Consider the following 15163-nt stretch of genomic DNA (forward strand, 5'->3'; position numbering starts at 1 on the left):
AGTCGAAGGGGTATGTGAATATACACATAACTGATCAACATAATATTCGAAGGGGTAAGTGATTATACACACAATGTTTTTCTTTAAACACATCCTTTCTTTATTCCTAAGTATTTTACTCTCCTCTCTTTACAGACAATACACCTCACATTCCTCAGTAGTAGGCCTAAAAGTCAACATCCAAGCTATAATCTACATAAAACCTGAGCATTCCCTTTTGACTATCAATATAAGAAGCCGCAGTCACACCTTCAAGCTAAGATAAATACGGCTACACACAGTCAAGAACCCTTCCTCGCTTCTACAACAAACTTTAAGAAGACCGTTGATTCATCTTAACATACGAGATTATCAACCTTAACAACTTCAACAGTCTAACAGCTTTACATTGTAACTTTACCTCCACTAGAATTGATCAAAAACACATTTCTACATTCATTTTCTAAAGATTAAGCCTTTCATGTTCTTTAACATTCTACGCCCTCAGCCATTATAGGGCACCTTTAACCAGGTTCCATTTAACGCACCAAAAAAGTGTTCATATAGAGCTTATAACATGCAACTTGATATCACTGTTTTAGCCATGGACATTCTTAAAAGTTATAAATAAGGACTGATTGTGAGGTTTAAAAGAGATCTTATTGTAAGAGTGTTGTAATAACAGTCATCGTACTCTTTCATCTTTTAGACATATTTTAGTTCGTAAATGTTAAACAAGTACCAACAACAAGTATCCTCAACTTTATGATATCAACCGTATTTTGTCACAAGGGTGAACAGACTAATTTTGCGATTTTCACTTTGTGCTATTTCTAATATCGATAGGTTGAAATACACCAACTGCCACAAGGGCAAACATTTATTATTGGAAATAACGGCAGGAAAGGAACTTGTTTTAGGAGTTATAAGGGTGAACGTGATAAATGTTTGTCAACAAAAAGGTGAATATCACATCTAGAAAGGCGAACGTGAGAAGTGCTTACCACCAGAAGGGCGAATGTCCATGGAATTCTATTGAAATGTGAGTTTAATTGTATTGTTTTCGTTCTTACTGCATCCGCTTTCTTGTGCACAGTGCACGTGCCGTTATCTGCATTGTTGATGAGTGGAAAACTGGAATGGCTTGTGTTGTCGACATTACCTGTACGTGGTGATAATCCTTTTAACGATAATTTGAGGTATGTGCATGCTTCTTAATAATTATAATACAAATCTAAATCGTTTTTACTACCTAGTTGGCAATGCCTCGTAATGAAAGTAAAAGTGTAAGGATAAAAATGGTTTTGTGGCTAATTGAGCATGAATGTTCACTTATGTTATTTCTTTATTTCAGAAACATTTCAGCATGTCGTTATTCAGAGGGAGAAGATTGGTCAAGCTTGCACTGAGAGATTCAGTTGATCAGCGTGAGGAAGCTGAGTATATTGAAACGAACTGTGAACATGTGGAAAGCCAAAGTGATGTTGGATTTAGTACTTCTGTTCTACAAAGTGTTTCAGTGGACCATGATATGATTAGTAACAGTAATGAAATTACGAATTTCGACCATGTGTTTGAGTGTGAAATGGTGCCTATGTTGGGAAGTAATGAGATGTTCTGCGCTAATAATGGTACAACGGTGTTTCATGTGAGCATTTTTTGAGAAGCTGATAATTTGACTACGGGACGAGGAAGCAATGAAACTCAAAATGATCATCCCCATCTGGAACACAAAGGACAAGATTCATTCGTACCTTGCAGTGGTTCACCCGACAATGGCTCTGGAAGTACCTGAAGTGAGTGACCAAGATTCAGATGGAGCAGCACACTCAACCACGACTTGTGAGTCTCTAATTGGAGAGGTCAGTGGGAAAAGAAAGAAAAAAATCAGTCTCAAAGAAAGAATTGCTTGGTCTGGAATATCTGTTGACCAGGGGCAAGAAAGTGTCCAAAAAATGTTTGTTAGGTAATCCATGTGTCGGGAAAAGTTGCAGTAACGAATGCAGCAACGAATGCAGCAAATTTAAAGAAGAGGATAGAGAGAGAATTTTTAATGACTATTGGAACCTTTCATCCGGATTGGATTAAAGAAACTTTATTTTAAGTAATATAAAGTTAGTACCTGTTAAAAGAGTAGGAAATCACAAACTAAGCACTACCTTTTGCCACTTAATGCAGAGCGTGTGCGTGTGTGTTTAAGATTTTTTTCTAAAGACGCGATAAGCGAGAAACTTATTAGGTACACTGTCAAAAATTCAACAGATCTAATTGTTGCTAAGCCAGATATGCGTGGTTGCCATGAGCCACATAACAAAAGCAAGAATAGCAGTCTAAAAGAAATAAAGGAATTCATTTTGCGGTTGCCAGCGGTACCTTCACATTATTGCAGGAAGAGTACAGTACGAAAGTACCTTCCAGCTGAAATGAAAAATATTTCAAATGTGTACAGACAGGTCAAGCAGCAAGCAACTGATTCCATGAGTATCCAAGTGTTCAAGAAGATATTCAATACTTCCTTTAATATCGGCTTTCACAGTTGAAAGAAAGACTAATGTTCTACTTGCGAAAGGTATAAAAATGTGCGAGAAAAAAGCGTAACTCTGGAACAAAGATCAGAGTTGGATATCCACCTTAAAGAAAAGCAACATATAGAAGAGATATTCCTAAAGGATCAGAAGGTACATACAGAAGACTCCAGTATCCTTACTAGTTCATTTGACCTACAGAAGGTACTCAGTACACCGAAGATAGATGTCGTATTGCTGGATTACAGTAGGAGGTACGCTGTATACAATTTATGTTTTTATGAGAGTTCAACTGGAAGTGGCTTTTCGTATGTCTGGGGAGAATGTGATGGAAAATGAGGGTCTAACGAAGTTTGCACCATTCTTAAGAAATACCTTCATGGAGTTGATGAGAGAAATGAAATAACTACCTTAAATTTATATTGTGGTTCTTGCTGGGACAGAATAAGAATAAGCAGGTGATATACACCCTGAGCCAGGTGTTGCAGAAATGCACAACATTACAGGTGATCAAATTGATGTATCTTGTTTCAGGTCACACGTACATGCCAGTGGATTCATTACATGCTTGTATTGAAGCAGCTTGCCGTAAAATAACAATCTGGACTCCGAGTGAATGGCCAACAATCATAAGGAATTTCAGAAGTAATCCTAGACCATATGTATGTCACATGTTGAACCATAATGAGTTTGAAGACTGGAAAAGCAAATCTGCTGATGCTGAAATGATGGTTAATAAGGAGCGAATTCCCTTTAAAGACGTCCGTTCGGTCAAGTTTGTGAAGGGAGAAAAATGGCTTCACATCACCCGCACACTTTCTGAGAACAGTGAGACAATTGCAGAAGTGCTGCCAGTGAGAAGGCAAATATATTAAGAAAAAGCAGGAGATGCTCCAACAGGCCTAAGAGACACAACTTCCTCTGCCTATAAAGAAATTCAAGGACCTAGAGGAACTGTGCTCAGTGAACATTATCCCACCAATTTACAGTGAGGAATACCTGCAGTTGCCGAAATCTGAAAATGTTCAAGACAAGTTGGAGGAAACTGATGAAGAAGATGAATATCCAAAGGAACTTAAAATCAGTTTCACTGTTTTCCTTTTTATTGTCACGCAGCCATTAGAGCACCTGTACACATTTGTTTAAGTAATGCAATAAATTAAAGTTGATTATTGATTTGTGATTCAATAATTCATACCTGTGTATAATTCCTTCTTCATTTGATATACTTGTCTCCTTTAAACAGGTACAAATGTATCAAAATAAACACAGAGCTAGTTAAAGCAGTACAAATGGAAAGTTGAATATAACTTTCAGATGTCGCCAAAAGGCGAACGTAGCGGCGAATAGGGTAAGTATGGCAACTTTACTTCACCAAAAGGGCGAATATGCCAAGAATTCACATTTTTTTTTTTACATTTGGGTGGCAAATGAAATGGTTCAATGGTAAATAATATTTATTAGAAAATGAAAAATAAATAAGGCTTCATAAATTTGTATGGAACATCAATACTACTTTAATGAGGTAAGTACAAATCAGTTTTTTGTTGATACTGAACATTTTTGCAAATGGCGCATTCACCCTTCTGGCAAAATACGGTCGATATATACTTTTCTCTTCAAAACTTCGATTAAGAACAATCAGGATCCTGATTTTTATCCTACAGATATGAGTTTAAGGCTGATGATGTCCATACAATGGGTGAAACAAGTCCCTGTATTTAATATGACAAAATATAATTCTTTATCACAAGAACTCATTTTGTATCGAATAGGTGGAAGTTAATAAACACTTTTAACATTCTTTGTCGTAACATACCACTTAGTCGAGCAGCTCATCTCCTTTCTCCCAAGTCTTCCCAACCCAAATTTTGCAACTTTTTTAACGCTACACTTTTGTTGGAAATCACCCAGAACAGATCACGCTGCTTTTCTTTGGATTTTTTTCCAGTTCTTGGATTCAGTAATCCTGATGAGGGTCCCATTCACTGGAACCATATTCTAGTTGGGGTCTTACCAGATACTTATGTGCCCTCTCCTTTACTTCCTTACTACAACCCCTAAATACCCTCATAACCATGTACAGAGATCTGTACCCTTTATTTACAATCCCATTTATGTGATTACACCAATGAAGATCTTTCCTTATATTAACAGCTAGGTACTTACAATGATCCCCAAAAGAAACTTAATACATAATATGCTTTATCTATCAAGACGTAACGCTGAAAAGCAACCTTAGGTCTAGGGGAGATGAGCGACCGCGCAAGGTATCACCCCAAGAAAGACAAGGGCTATGAAAGGCGTGAAAATTAAAGACTCCTTAGCCCTCGTAAACCTAATAGCGTAAGGGTCGGAAAAGAACAAGAGTTAACCGAGGAAGGTCAGATAGGATAGATAAAAGTGAGTGGCCTAACACAAGTAAGTAGAAGCATGCGTATACATGGGCTCTTATGGCACTAACCCGGCGGAGGCTGAGCTAGGGCTTTTTTTTTTTTTAACCCTAATTCAAGATTCTATCCTCCTAACCGGATGCCCTTCCTAACTTGCAACTCTTGGTGGAGTGATGTAACATAGGAAAGAGGGTGATGGAATACAGCTGTTAGAAACGACTAAAACAAGGGGGTGTTGGAGGGCTTTTAACTTCCGAGCATGGTATTAGAGACTAGAGGACCTCAAGCTGAGTCTGGCATTAAATATAGTTGTTTAACTTTTTTTTGATTAGGGAATCGAAGGTTTATTGACTTGAGAATAATCTTCTACTCATAGCCACGAGGCTTTAGGAATCTGCTGACAGTGTAGCCGGTTACGCTATGTAAGTAACACAGCTGTTGCAGAGATGCATGCTGTTACAATTGACCTGAATGAAATATCTGACCCGAGCACACTTCGACTCTTAGACTTCAAATACAACTCTGCATCTCTTAGCACAAAGGGGTCTATAGCTGAGTCTGGCATAAGCCTAACTCTGCAGAGCTACTACAGGGGTTTACAACTTGTAACTTATAACCTATTAGTTTTTATCAGTTTAACATTCGAAACAAGCAAGATAGCTGCTATACTTTATTCGTTTAGACTTAACTAGAGGGCTGCCTCATGGGCTCACAACTTGTAACTTATGACCTAAAGCATCACAATGGTTTTAAACACGGAATGTAGAATACAGGACATGTTATTTCATTTCTTCTTCTCTTTCTTCTCCTCCTCCTCAACCCTTTTCTCAATATATTTGGATTAACACGACGAAAACACTTGGTTCCCAAGCCAGAATACGTAATCATGCACAGTTAAATTTATGACCCAGCCGAAAATTGAACCTAAGCCCTTGTTTATATAGATGAAGAGAAATTTATTACGATGAAAACAGTTCTCAAGCCAGAAAACATAATCATACGCAGTTAAAATCATGACCTGCCAGGGATCGAACCCAACGCCTTGTAAACTTACCGATGGGCCTTGTATCTAATAAAATCCATGACCCAACCTTTAATTACATCAGCCCTCGATAATTCAAACTATTAAGTGAACTACGAGGGTTATTAACAGTGTCTCTCTTATTACTCTTAGAAAATTTACATTTAATCTCTACTGATAAAATATTCTTTTAAAGTCACAACCTCTATTGGTTAACACTTGGTTTCTTTCGAGCTTAACCTTTAAACTATATATATAACCTGTAGCGTGCCTGCCTCTTACCCAGAGGCCCCGGGTTCAATTCCTAGCTAGGTTCAGGATTTTTACCTGGACTTCAGGGTTGGTTCGAGGTCTACTCAGCGTACGTGATTAGAATTTAGGAGCTATCTGACGGTGAGATAGCGGCCTTGGTCTAGAAAGCCAAGAATAATGGCCGAGAGGATTCATCATGCTGACTACACGACACCTTGTAATCTGCAGGCCTTCGTGCTAAGCAGCGGCCGCTTGGTAGGCTAAGGCACTTCAAGGGCTGTAGTGCTATGGGGATTGTTTATGTGTATATAACCTTTTACTCTTACATCTAATCTCTATTGATAAATTGTCGTTCTCTTCTAACTTCAAACAGGTTACCTATCTGACCTTTATTAATCGAATTTTCGTTTCTTCTAGTTTTTAAACTTGCGACAGGACAGAAGAACATTTAACTGAAGAGCATGAGTTAACGATTCAGCTGAAGTTGGTACATTTTTGACAGCAGCAACACCCTTATCAATTGTTATCTGCAAGAACGCTTCTACTTTGTTAGGTATAGCAAATTGATCTCTATTGGTAAATGGTTTATCTCTTCTAATTTTAAACTCGCGACGATGTGTAACCTCTGTTGTTCATGATCAATGACTGTTCACAATGTACCTCACAGTAATGTAATCTGTTCATGTTGTGTATATCTGTCGTTATTCTTCCATAAACAACTGCATTGAATGATCTACCAGACTTATGGTTTTTGTTATAGTCCTTCTACTATGAGCAGTTACAACCTAATCTTCTCAACATTGTGTATTATTCCTGCTACAAGTACACAGGAAACTGATAAATGTCTGGTTCTAAAAAATGAAAAGTTTACCGTGCTAATGATCATGAGTTAAAAGTTTGTGTTCAGTACAAAAAAAATAATAAATAAAATCGTGCTACACACGTGATAGTGAATGGAACCTAGGGCTTCTGTTTTATTATAAGGCAAAAGGGCCCCTCCTTATTCGCCTGGCTAAAGGGCCCCTCCTCATTCGCCTGGCTAAAGGGCTTCCTCCTCCTCCTGGCAAAAGGACTTCCTATTCCTAGCAAAAGGGCAAAAGGGCTTCCTCCTCCTCCTAGCAAAAGGGCTTCCTCTTCCTAGCAAAAGGGCTCCTCCTCTTCCTCAGAAGGGAAAAAGGGCTCCTCCTCCTAGCAAGAGGGCTTAGAATTGAACTTGGAACAGAATAGTAACACGGGACTAGCAAAAATAGTAAAATATTTAATACTTATGCTTTATACATAGGAGCAAAGCGGCTACACATTGTATTGATAGGACTAATGAATAGTGTAAAGCTTAATACACATACTTTATTGATAGGGACAGTGCTTTTGACCTTTTGCCAGGAGGAGGAGCCCTTTTGCCCTTCTGAGGAAGAGGAGGAGCCCTTTTACTAGTAGGAGGAGTAAGCCATTTTGCCCTTTTGCTAGGAGGAGGAAGCCCTTTTTGCCCTTTTAGGAGGAGGAGGAAGCCCTTTTACCCTTTTGCAATAAGCAGATGACGCTGCCACACTTGCCCTCACACCTGCGAAGGTGCAAGTCAGTCAGTTCCTTCAAGAGTGCTTGCGATCGTTTTGGTCTCCATTAATGTTCAGAAAACCAAAGTACTCACACAGCCTGCACCTGGGTCGAACCTCCCAGCTTTCAATATCTCCATTGCAGATACTCCACTGGAGCAGGTCGACCACTTTTTTTAATATCTAAGAAAGATAACCAAACAAACAAACCCCATGGCACTACAGCCCTTGAAGGGCCTTGGCCTACCAAGCGACCGCTGCTCAGCCCGAAGGCCTGCAGATTATCTAGGAAAGATCCTCTCAAAAAATGCTAACTGCTAACAAGATTTTCAGCCATTTGAGACGACACAATTAATACGTCCAAATGACATTTTATTTATTTACTATATATTCGTTGATGAATAAATGCCTATGATGATGATGAGTTATTTTTGTGTGCTATAAATGTAACTCATTCTAATGTACAAGTCATTCTAGTGAGTCTGCCAGCAGGCTTCCGTTCACTAGCTGAGTGTTTTAATGACCAATGCAAGCAGTTAATACTGACTCATTTCACTGAACACTAATTGGATAAATGAACTGAGAGAGAGAGAGAGAGAGTGGGTGGGGGAGGGATAAGAAAGGAACACATGTAATAGGACAAACACAATGGCAGGCCAGTGTGGAAAGAGGGAGCAACAGAAATAGGAGATGAGGGCAAACATGGAAAAACAAAAGGACAATGGCAATCTCCACATCTTCATACACTGCAGTGTTCAAATAGGCTCTCTCCCCATCAATCCTAGTTCTTCTACATCCATCTTTTCTCAACCTCCAACAAGTTCATTTCTGTTTTCCAGCTTCATCAGGAGGGTGGTCATCAGCACTTATTAGGGGCTATCCTGACAGATCTTCAATCTTGATATGGGATAAGTGTAAGATAAGAAGAAAGCCAGATAAGTAAGGAAAAGGAAAGAAACATAAGACAAAGATAAATATAGGTGGTAAAAGAATAGGAACGCAGGGCAAACACAAAATTGGTTCTTTTGGAGAACCTGTCATATGAGCAGTTTGATTTAAAATTAAGCTGTGATCTGTATGTCTGATAGCCTGAACATTAACATCATATTCTGTTCTGGGCTAACCATGCCTGTAATGTTTTGTTGCCATGCAAGGAATGTATTTTGATTTTATAAAATGGTGTCCAGTTATCCCTTTGAACTTCTGAGAGAGATGTGCCTTTGAACACTGCAGTATTTTATTCTTCTTCATGAATGACTTAATTTTGTAGTTATGTTAACAATAATATGATTCTCTGCTGAGTATTTGACATGACCTTATTTCTTTTTCCAGATGTTACACCTGTGGTGAATTTACCTATATCACTTGCTCGACAGATATTCTACTATGCCATGGAGTCGCAACAGAGTTTGTATGAGACCATGATGCAAGAAGGTGAGTTCAGTGGTGTTTACTCCATGTGTTAAGAATAATGTAACTTAAGTAAAATGAATTAAATGTGACCATACATTTTTAGGAGAAGAAACTTATGCAGTTGCAGATGAGAAACAGTTGTTCTGTCATTTTTGTGTTTATGTAATACTAGCATAGTAAAGCCACTTACATAGCACATTATTGTTCTCATGCTTTTATGAATTCTATAAATGAGGCTCCTATTTTTCTTTGAGAAAATATAAAATGTAACCAGAAATATGAAAACACTCCATAAATCTGATTACAACATGTCATTTAAGGTGCTGGGCATAACCAACCCTTAATCACACCATAACTAAAGACACCAATACTTATGGATTCATTTGGTTTTGTTTGGCTATACCTAGGTACACATATGCAATATCAGTAACATCAGTTCCAAATTACTTATCCATTGGATGTTCATTAAAATCGTTTGCTGAACGGTCAGAGTACTGGCCTTCGGTTCAGAGGGTCTCGGGTTCGATTCCCGGCCGGGTCGGGGATTTTAACCTTAAGTGGTTGATTCCAATGGCACGGGGGCTGGGTGTATGTGTTGTCTTCATCATCATTTCATCCTCATCACGATGCGCAGGTCGCTTACGGGCGTCAAATAGAACGACCTGCACCTGGCGAGCCGAACCCGTCCTGGGATATCCCGGCACTAAAAGCCATACGACATTTCATTTCTAGAATAAAACCTGAATGTTGTCACAGTGAAGACAAAACATCCTTAACTTCACTCAGCAGAATGTCATGTGTCTTCCTGACACAATTTTACAACATATATAACAGATTACTTTTAAGTGTGCAGTTATTCAAATTGTTTATTTTCATGCTCAAATATGTCTGTATTAATCTGCTGTTCTAGTTGGTTACCTGTTATAAAATAATTAAACTAAAACACGTAGTCTAGAGAATACAAGCTGTGCCGTGTTGAAAATTCCTCTACTGTATAATATTGATGCAAGTAAAGGTTTTGATTTATACTTTTACCCTGCTAGAAAACCACAAGTGGTGTTATAATGCTGAAAGGTCTGAACTGAATTCCACTATTGCTCTGTTGATGAAATGGTACCCTCATTTATCCCCAGATGGCTCAGTATGCACTGTCATATTGGAGTAGTAGTTTATTTTGCCGGCCCTAGTCTAGGGGTAGTGAGCCAGGCTCTTACCAGGAAACCTTGGGTTTGATTCCTGGTGATGTCAGGTTTTTTAAACCTGGATCTGAGGGCTGGTTCTGGGTTCATTCAACCCACATGAGAACAGTTGAGGAGCTGTCTGATAGTGAGATAGTGGCCATGATCTAGAAAGTTAATAACTATGGCTCGGATGTTTAAGACCTAAAAATAGCCCAAATAAGCAAGCAAAAATGACTCCAAAAGTGATGAAATATGACATAAAAATTACAAAATATGACCCAAAAATGATTAATCTAAATATGTCCATTTTAAAATAAGTTATAAATCGAAACGGCAATTCCTTTGATACATATTTGTTAACAATTCTTTTTTCATACTTTCATATCAGTTTTATGAATATGCATGTTCAGCAGTTCTAATGTCCTCGATTCACTTATCAAACATTTGTGAATACATACCTATAAAGTGCTAAGTTCACTAAGATTATCAGATCACACAACATTTTAAAAGGCAGAACATGTTTGCACCCTGCATTGGAGGTTTGAAATACGAGAAAACTAGAAATCAATCTATTTTTAAAGAAATATTTTGGAACGTTTAAGCCCCGATTACATTAATATTACTCAGTTGCGTTAAAGTTTAAATTGAGCACCACGAAATGAATTAAATAGATGTCTGTCGATACATTATGGTAGGGTGGCATGGGAAATAGTGCAAACTCACATAACTTTTTCATTCTTTTCCGCGGGTGGTATTGAAGTATATGGCAAGATTCATCTTCACAACCATCAGGCGCGAAAGACCTTCGATTATCACTTAACACATTCTTGTAAGAAGGGAAGCTCCTTTTTACGTCATAAGATGTTATTAGTGCGTATTTAAATAATGTTAAATCACTGCTGTCGAGTATGTACTCATCTTGAAATGTACTGGTACCTTCTCCTCTAAGAACATCATTTATCTTGCTCACACAGGGAAAACCGTCACTTTGATTAAGCACGTTTTGAAGTTTCCGTTTACACTGATGCCAACTATTCCATGTGATAGTTGTGCTGAAAGTTCAACACTTCCCACAATTTCAATACTTGCATGAATTTCTAAGCTAGCACCTTCTAAACGAGCAATTGCACTCGATATAATTTCAAAGTTCGACTTAATATATGCCAGACTTTCTGACAAACTGTTGGAAAACAATTCCTGTGCAATCTTGATAGAAAAGGCAGAGTATTCCACCTGTATTAACTACAGATGTGATACTGAAAAGCAGTTATGTGAATACTAGTTCTCATTCGGAAAGTTGGTGATGAATTTGCACAGCTACAGCTGTTGCCAAACCGCTGAAATATGACTGAAATATGACGTTTCTACAAAAATAGCTCAAAATATGACCTTATGACAAAAAGTAGCCAAAATATGCATTTATATGACAAATAAAAATCATTTATTGTGACTATAATCACCTGATTTGCACCAAAATCCAATCAGGCAAGGAAATAGAGACAAAGAAAAAATACGACTTTTCCTAAACATCCAAGCCCTATTAATAACTATTAAGAGAATTCATCACGCTGACCAGCATCTCCTTGTAATCTTCAGGACTTTAGGTGACTTTGGACACAATTGAATAATTAAAATCAGACTCATAAAAAGGGAATACTTTGTGTGAAAAATGAAATCAAGAGCTATGGAAGGGAGACCAAAAAAAAAAAAAAAAAAAAAAAAAAAAAAAAAAAAAAAAAAAAAAAAATGAGAGAGAGAGAGAAAGATATTGAATTGAGGTTGGAATGAAATGAGAATAATTTGTATGTGACAGAGGGTGCAGACAAGATGAAAGGTTGATTAAAAAGACACATAATTCAAGCAGTTTGTATATCTTTGCAGATATCCAACAATCAACCATGGTCAAAAGTGTTCCATCCTTAAAATGAACAGTAGTGCATTTCTTCAACTTCCTTAAAATTTTTCAATAATTTTAACTGGGATTTTGTTTATCAACTAGGCAGTGCCTGATTGCCAGCCATTGAAAGTCTGAGTAGGTAGTTCTCTTCCCTGTCCTTCACTCTGTTTTCATTGTGTGTGTTAAAAAAAAAAAAAAAAAAAAAAATTACAGAATTCATACTCCTGTGATCTTAGATCTCACAGTACTTGATGGTTGCTCAGAGTGTATATGTAAGCATCATAGTGGTAAATGAAGCTGTATTACAGGAAAAATATACAGTGTAGGTGTTCATTGAACCAACTTAATGATGATAGGGGTGTATAGCCAAAGCATGGTTTGAATCATGACCATTGCATGTATTTTTTAAATTAATTATTTTTTAATAAAATGCTATTTGTTCAGGGCGTCGACCCATGTGGATCTTTTGCCACTACTCTCACCATATTGTATGAACCTGTGTGTAATTGGAATGTTTTGTGTGAGGAAAGGAAGATTAAGGACGTCACAAACACCCAGTCCCCAGGCCAGGGATATTAATAATTACAATTAAAAACTCCTGACCCAGCCAGGAATCGAACGCGTGGCCGTTGGGTGACAGGCAGACGCGTTGCCCCTTACACCGCGGGGCCGTACATTGCCTGTCTTAATAGTTTAGGCGTGACCCAGTTTCAATAACTGGCTGTTCTGCAGCCAACATAAACATGTTTATGAAGTATTGTTTTCACAAAGAGGATTTTCAAGAAAAAACTGTGTTATTTATGATAATGGTAGAAATATTATGACAATCGTAATAATTTTCAGTTATGACACAGAAAGCATCGAACTTCTACAGTCAAGTCACGAATCTCCTCTGGGACTACAAAATTCCACAGAAAGCGAAAACAATCGTGTACCACACTTACTTCGTACCAATCCCCACGTACGGTTTAGAGACATGTACCCTACCAAACAAAGACTTCAGTAGAATCCAAGCAACTGAAATGAGATTCATTACAACCATGAACCAAACAACCAGAAAGGACAAGATCAGAAATGAAGTGAATAGGAAAGTAGCTGGTATTGAGGTTCCTATTATCAGTGTCATAAAGAAAAGCAGACTTCAGTGGTATGGGCACGTAATGAGAATGCCAGAAAATATTTCGGCCTTAATCTCGTAGGAAGAAGACCACAGGTAAAACCAAGAAAACGTTGGATAGAGACTGTAAGATCAGATGTGGAGGAGAGAGGATACAAATGGGAGGATGTACTGGATCAGAAGATGTATGAAGACTGAAGGAGATGGCGAGCGCTTGTACACCACACCCGGGAAACTGGAGTTGGGAAATGATGATGATGATGATGAAGGTGAATCATATATAGTTCATACTTTATAACCAGTTATAATAGTTAAATATTAATGCAGAACAAATCTGTGGCCAGTATTATTACAACATCAAAGCTAGCTTTAAGCATTCTGTGAAAGCAACAAAAATAAAAATGCACAGAATTATACTTACGTCCCAAAACACAGGCTGATTCAATATGAACTGTGTAAGCAGAATCGACCAATCATATTCAAATAATCTGATTTGAAATTAGCTGCTGATAGAGAGAACATCCACTATGGACAGTTGCCCAAATGCTAGGGAAACTGCAAAGGTTCAGCCTACTAATTAATCTCTGAAGACAATTGCAATTAAAATACATTGATTTTCATTGGAATGTAAAGAAAGTTGCATTATTAATTATTTTCAGGCAGCTACCCTTTGAAGAATTCTTTTTATTTAAAATACTTTTAAGTTATGCAGATGTGTTTACCTGTGCTTTGTTTTTTTTTTGAGTATTTTGAATATCTTGAAAATTTTCCATGATGTCATATTCTTAAACTTGCAGAAAATAACTACAAGTGAAATAATCCATTAATCAAAGGCATCCTTCATGGGCTAGAACTTTACCTACTGGTTCAGGTCTTGAAAGTTTAAGAAATTATTTAATTGCAAGTCTGATATGATTTGAAAATTTGATGACAGTCGCTTTCTTACCTATACTGTTCTCCTTGATCCCAGATTAAAAGACAAAGTATTCAGGAATGAAGAAAACTGAAGATGACAAAAGAGTTTTGTAAATATGATGTTAGCTCATGACAACAGAAATAAAAATGTATTTTCTCTTTGTTTTGAAAATAAGCCTTAAAATGCTTTTGGGCAAAGTTGTTCTTCTTTTAATTATCATTTTTATAGAAATACATGGAGCACATCATTTGTATAAAATAGTTGCATTCTAATAGCATTAAAATGTAAGTACAAGAATGAATTACCGGGTGAGTTAGCCGTGTGGTTAGGGGCGTGCAGCTGTGAGCTCGCAACCGGGAGATAGTGGGTTCGAACCTCACTGTTAGCAGCCCTGAAGATGGTTTTCCATGGTTTCCCATTTTCACACCAGGCAAATGCTGGGGCTGTACCTTAATTAAGGCCACGGCTGCTTCCTTCCCATTCCTAGGCCTTTCGTGTCCCATCGTCGCCATGAGACCTATCTGTGTCGGAGGGATGTAAAGCATAAAAAAAGGAATGAATTGAAAAATTCTCTCCCACTGCAGTCCTAATATGCGATTTGGAGGCTTGTGTTCTTAGAAAGAAGGTTTCTTGAATGTTGATTGTTAAGTTTTCAACTGTATGACTCAGTTTGTGTTATTTGGTAGCCTTTCATTGTGTGTTTAGTAGATACTCTGATATAATATTTAATTATTTTGTTTTATTTCACTGCAAAATAGATTTAGGAATCTTGATATGTCTTGATTTTTCAGATAATCGTAGTTCTAAACATTATCTTGGGTAGAGTTTGTGTTTTGTTGTACTGAGTGAGTTAACAATGCATTATGTACCTATAATAATATGTTTGGGTGATGGTGGGTTTTGACCAGTGTGTGTC

This window comes from Anabrus simplex, chromosome 3, assembly GCF_040414725.1.
Source record: "Anabrus simplex isolate iqAnaSimp1 chromosome 3, ASM4041472v1, whole genome shotgun sequence".
Lineage (NCBI taxonomy): Eukaryota > Metazoa > Arthropoda > Insecta > Orthoptera > Tettigoniidae > Anabrus > Anabrus simplex.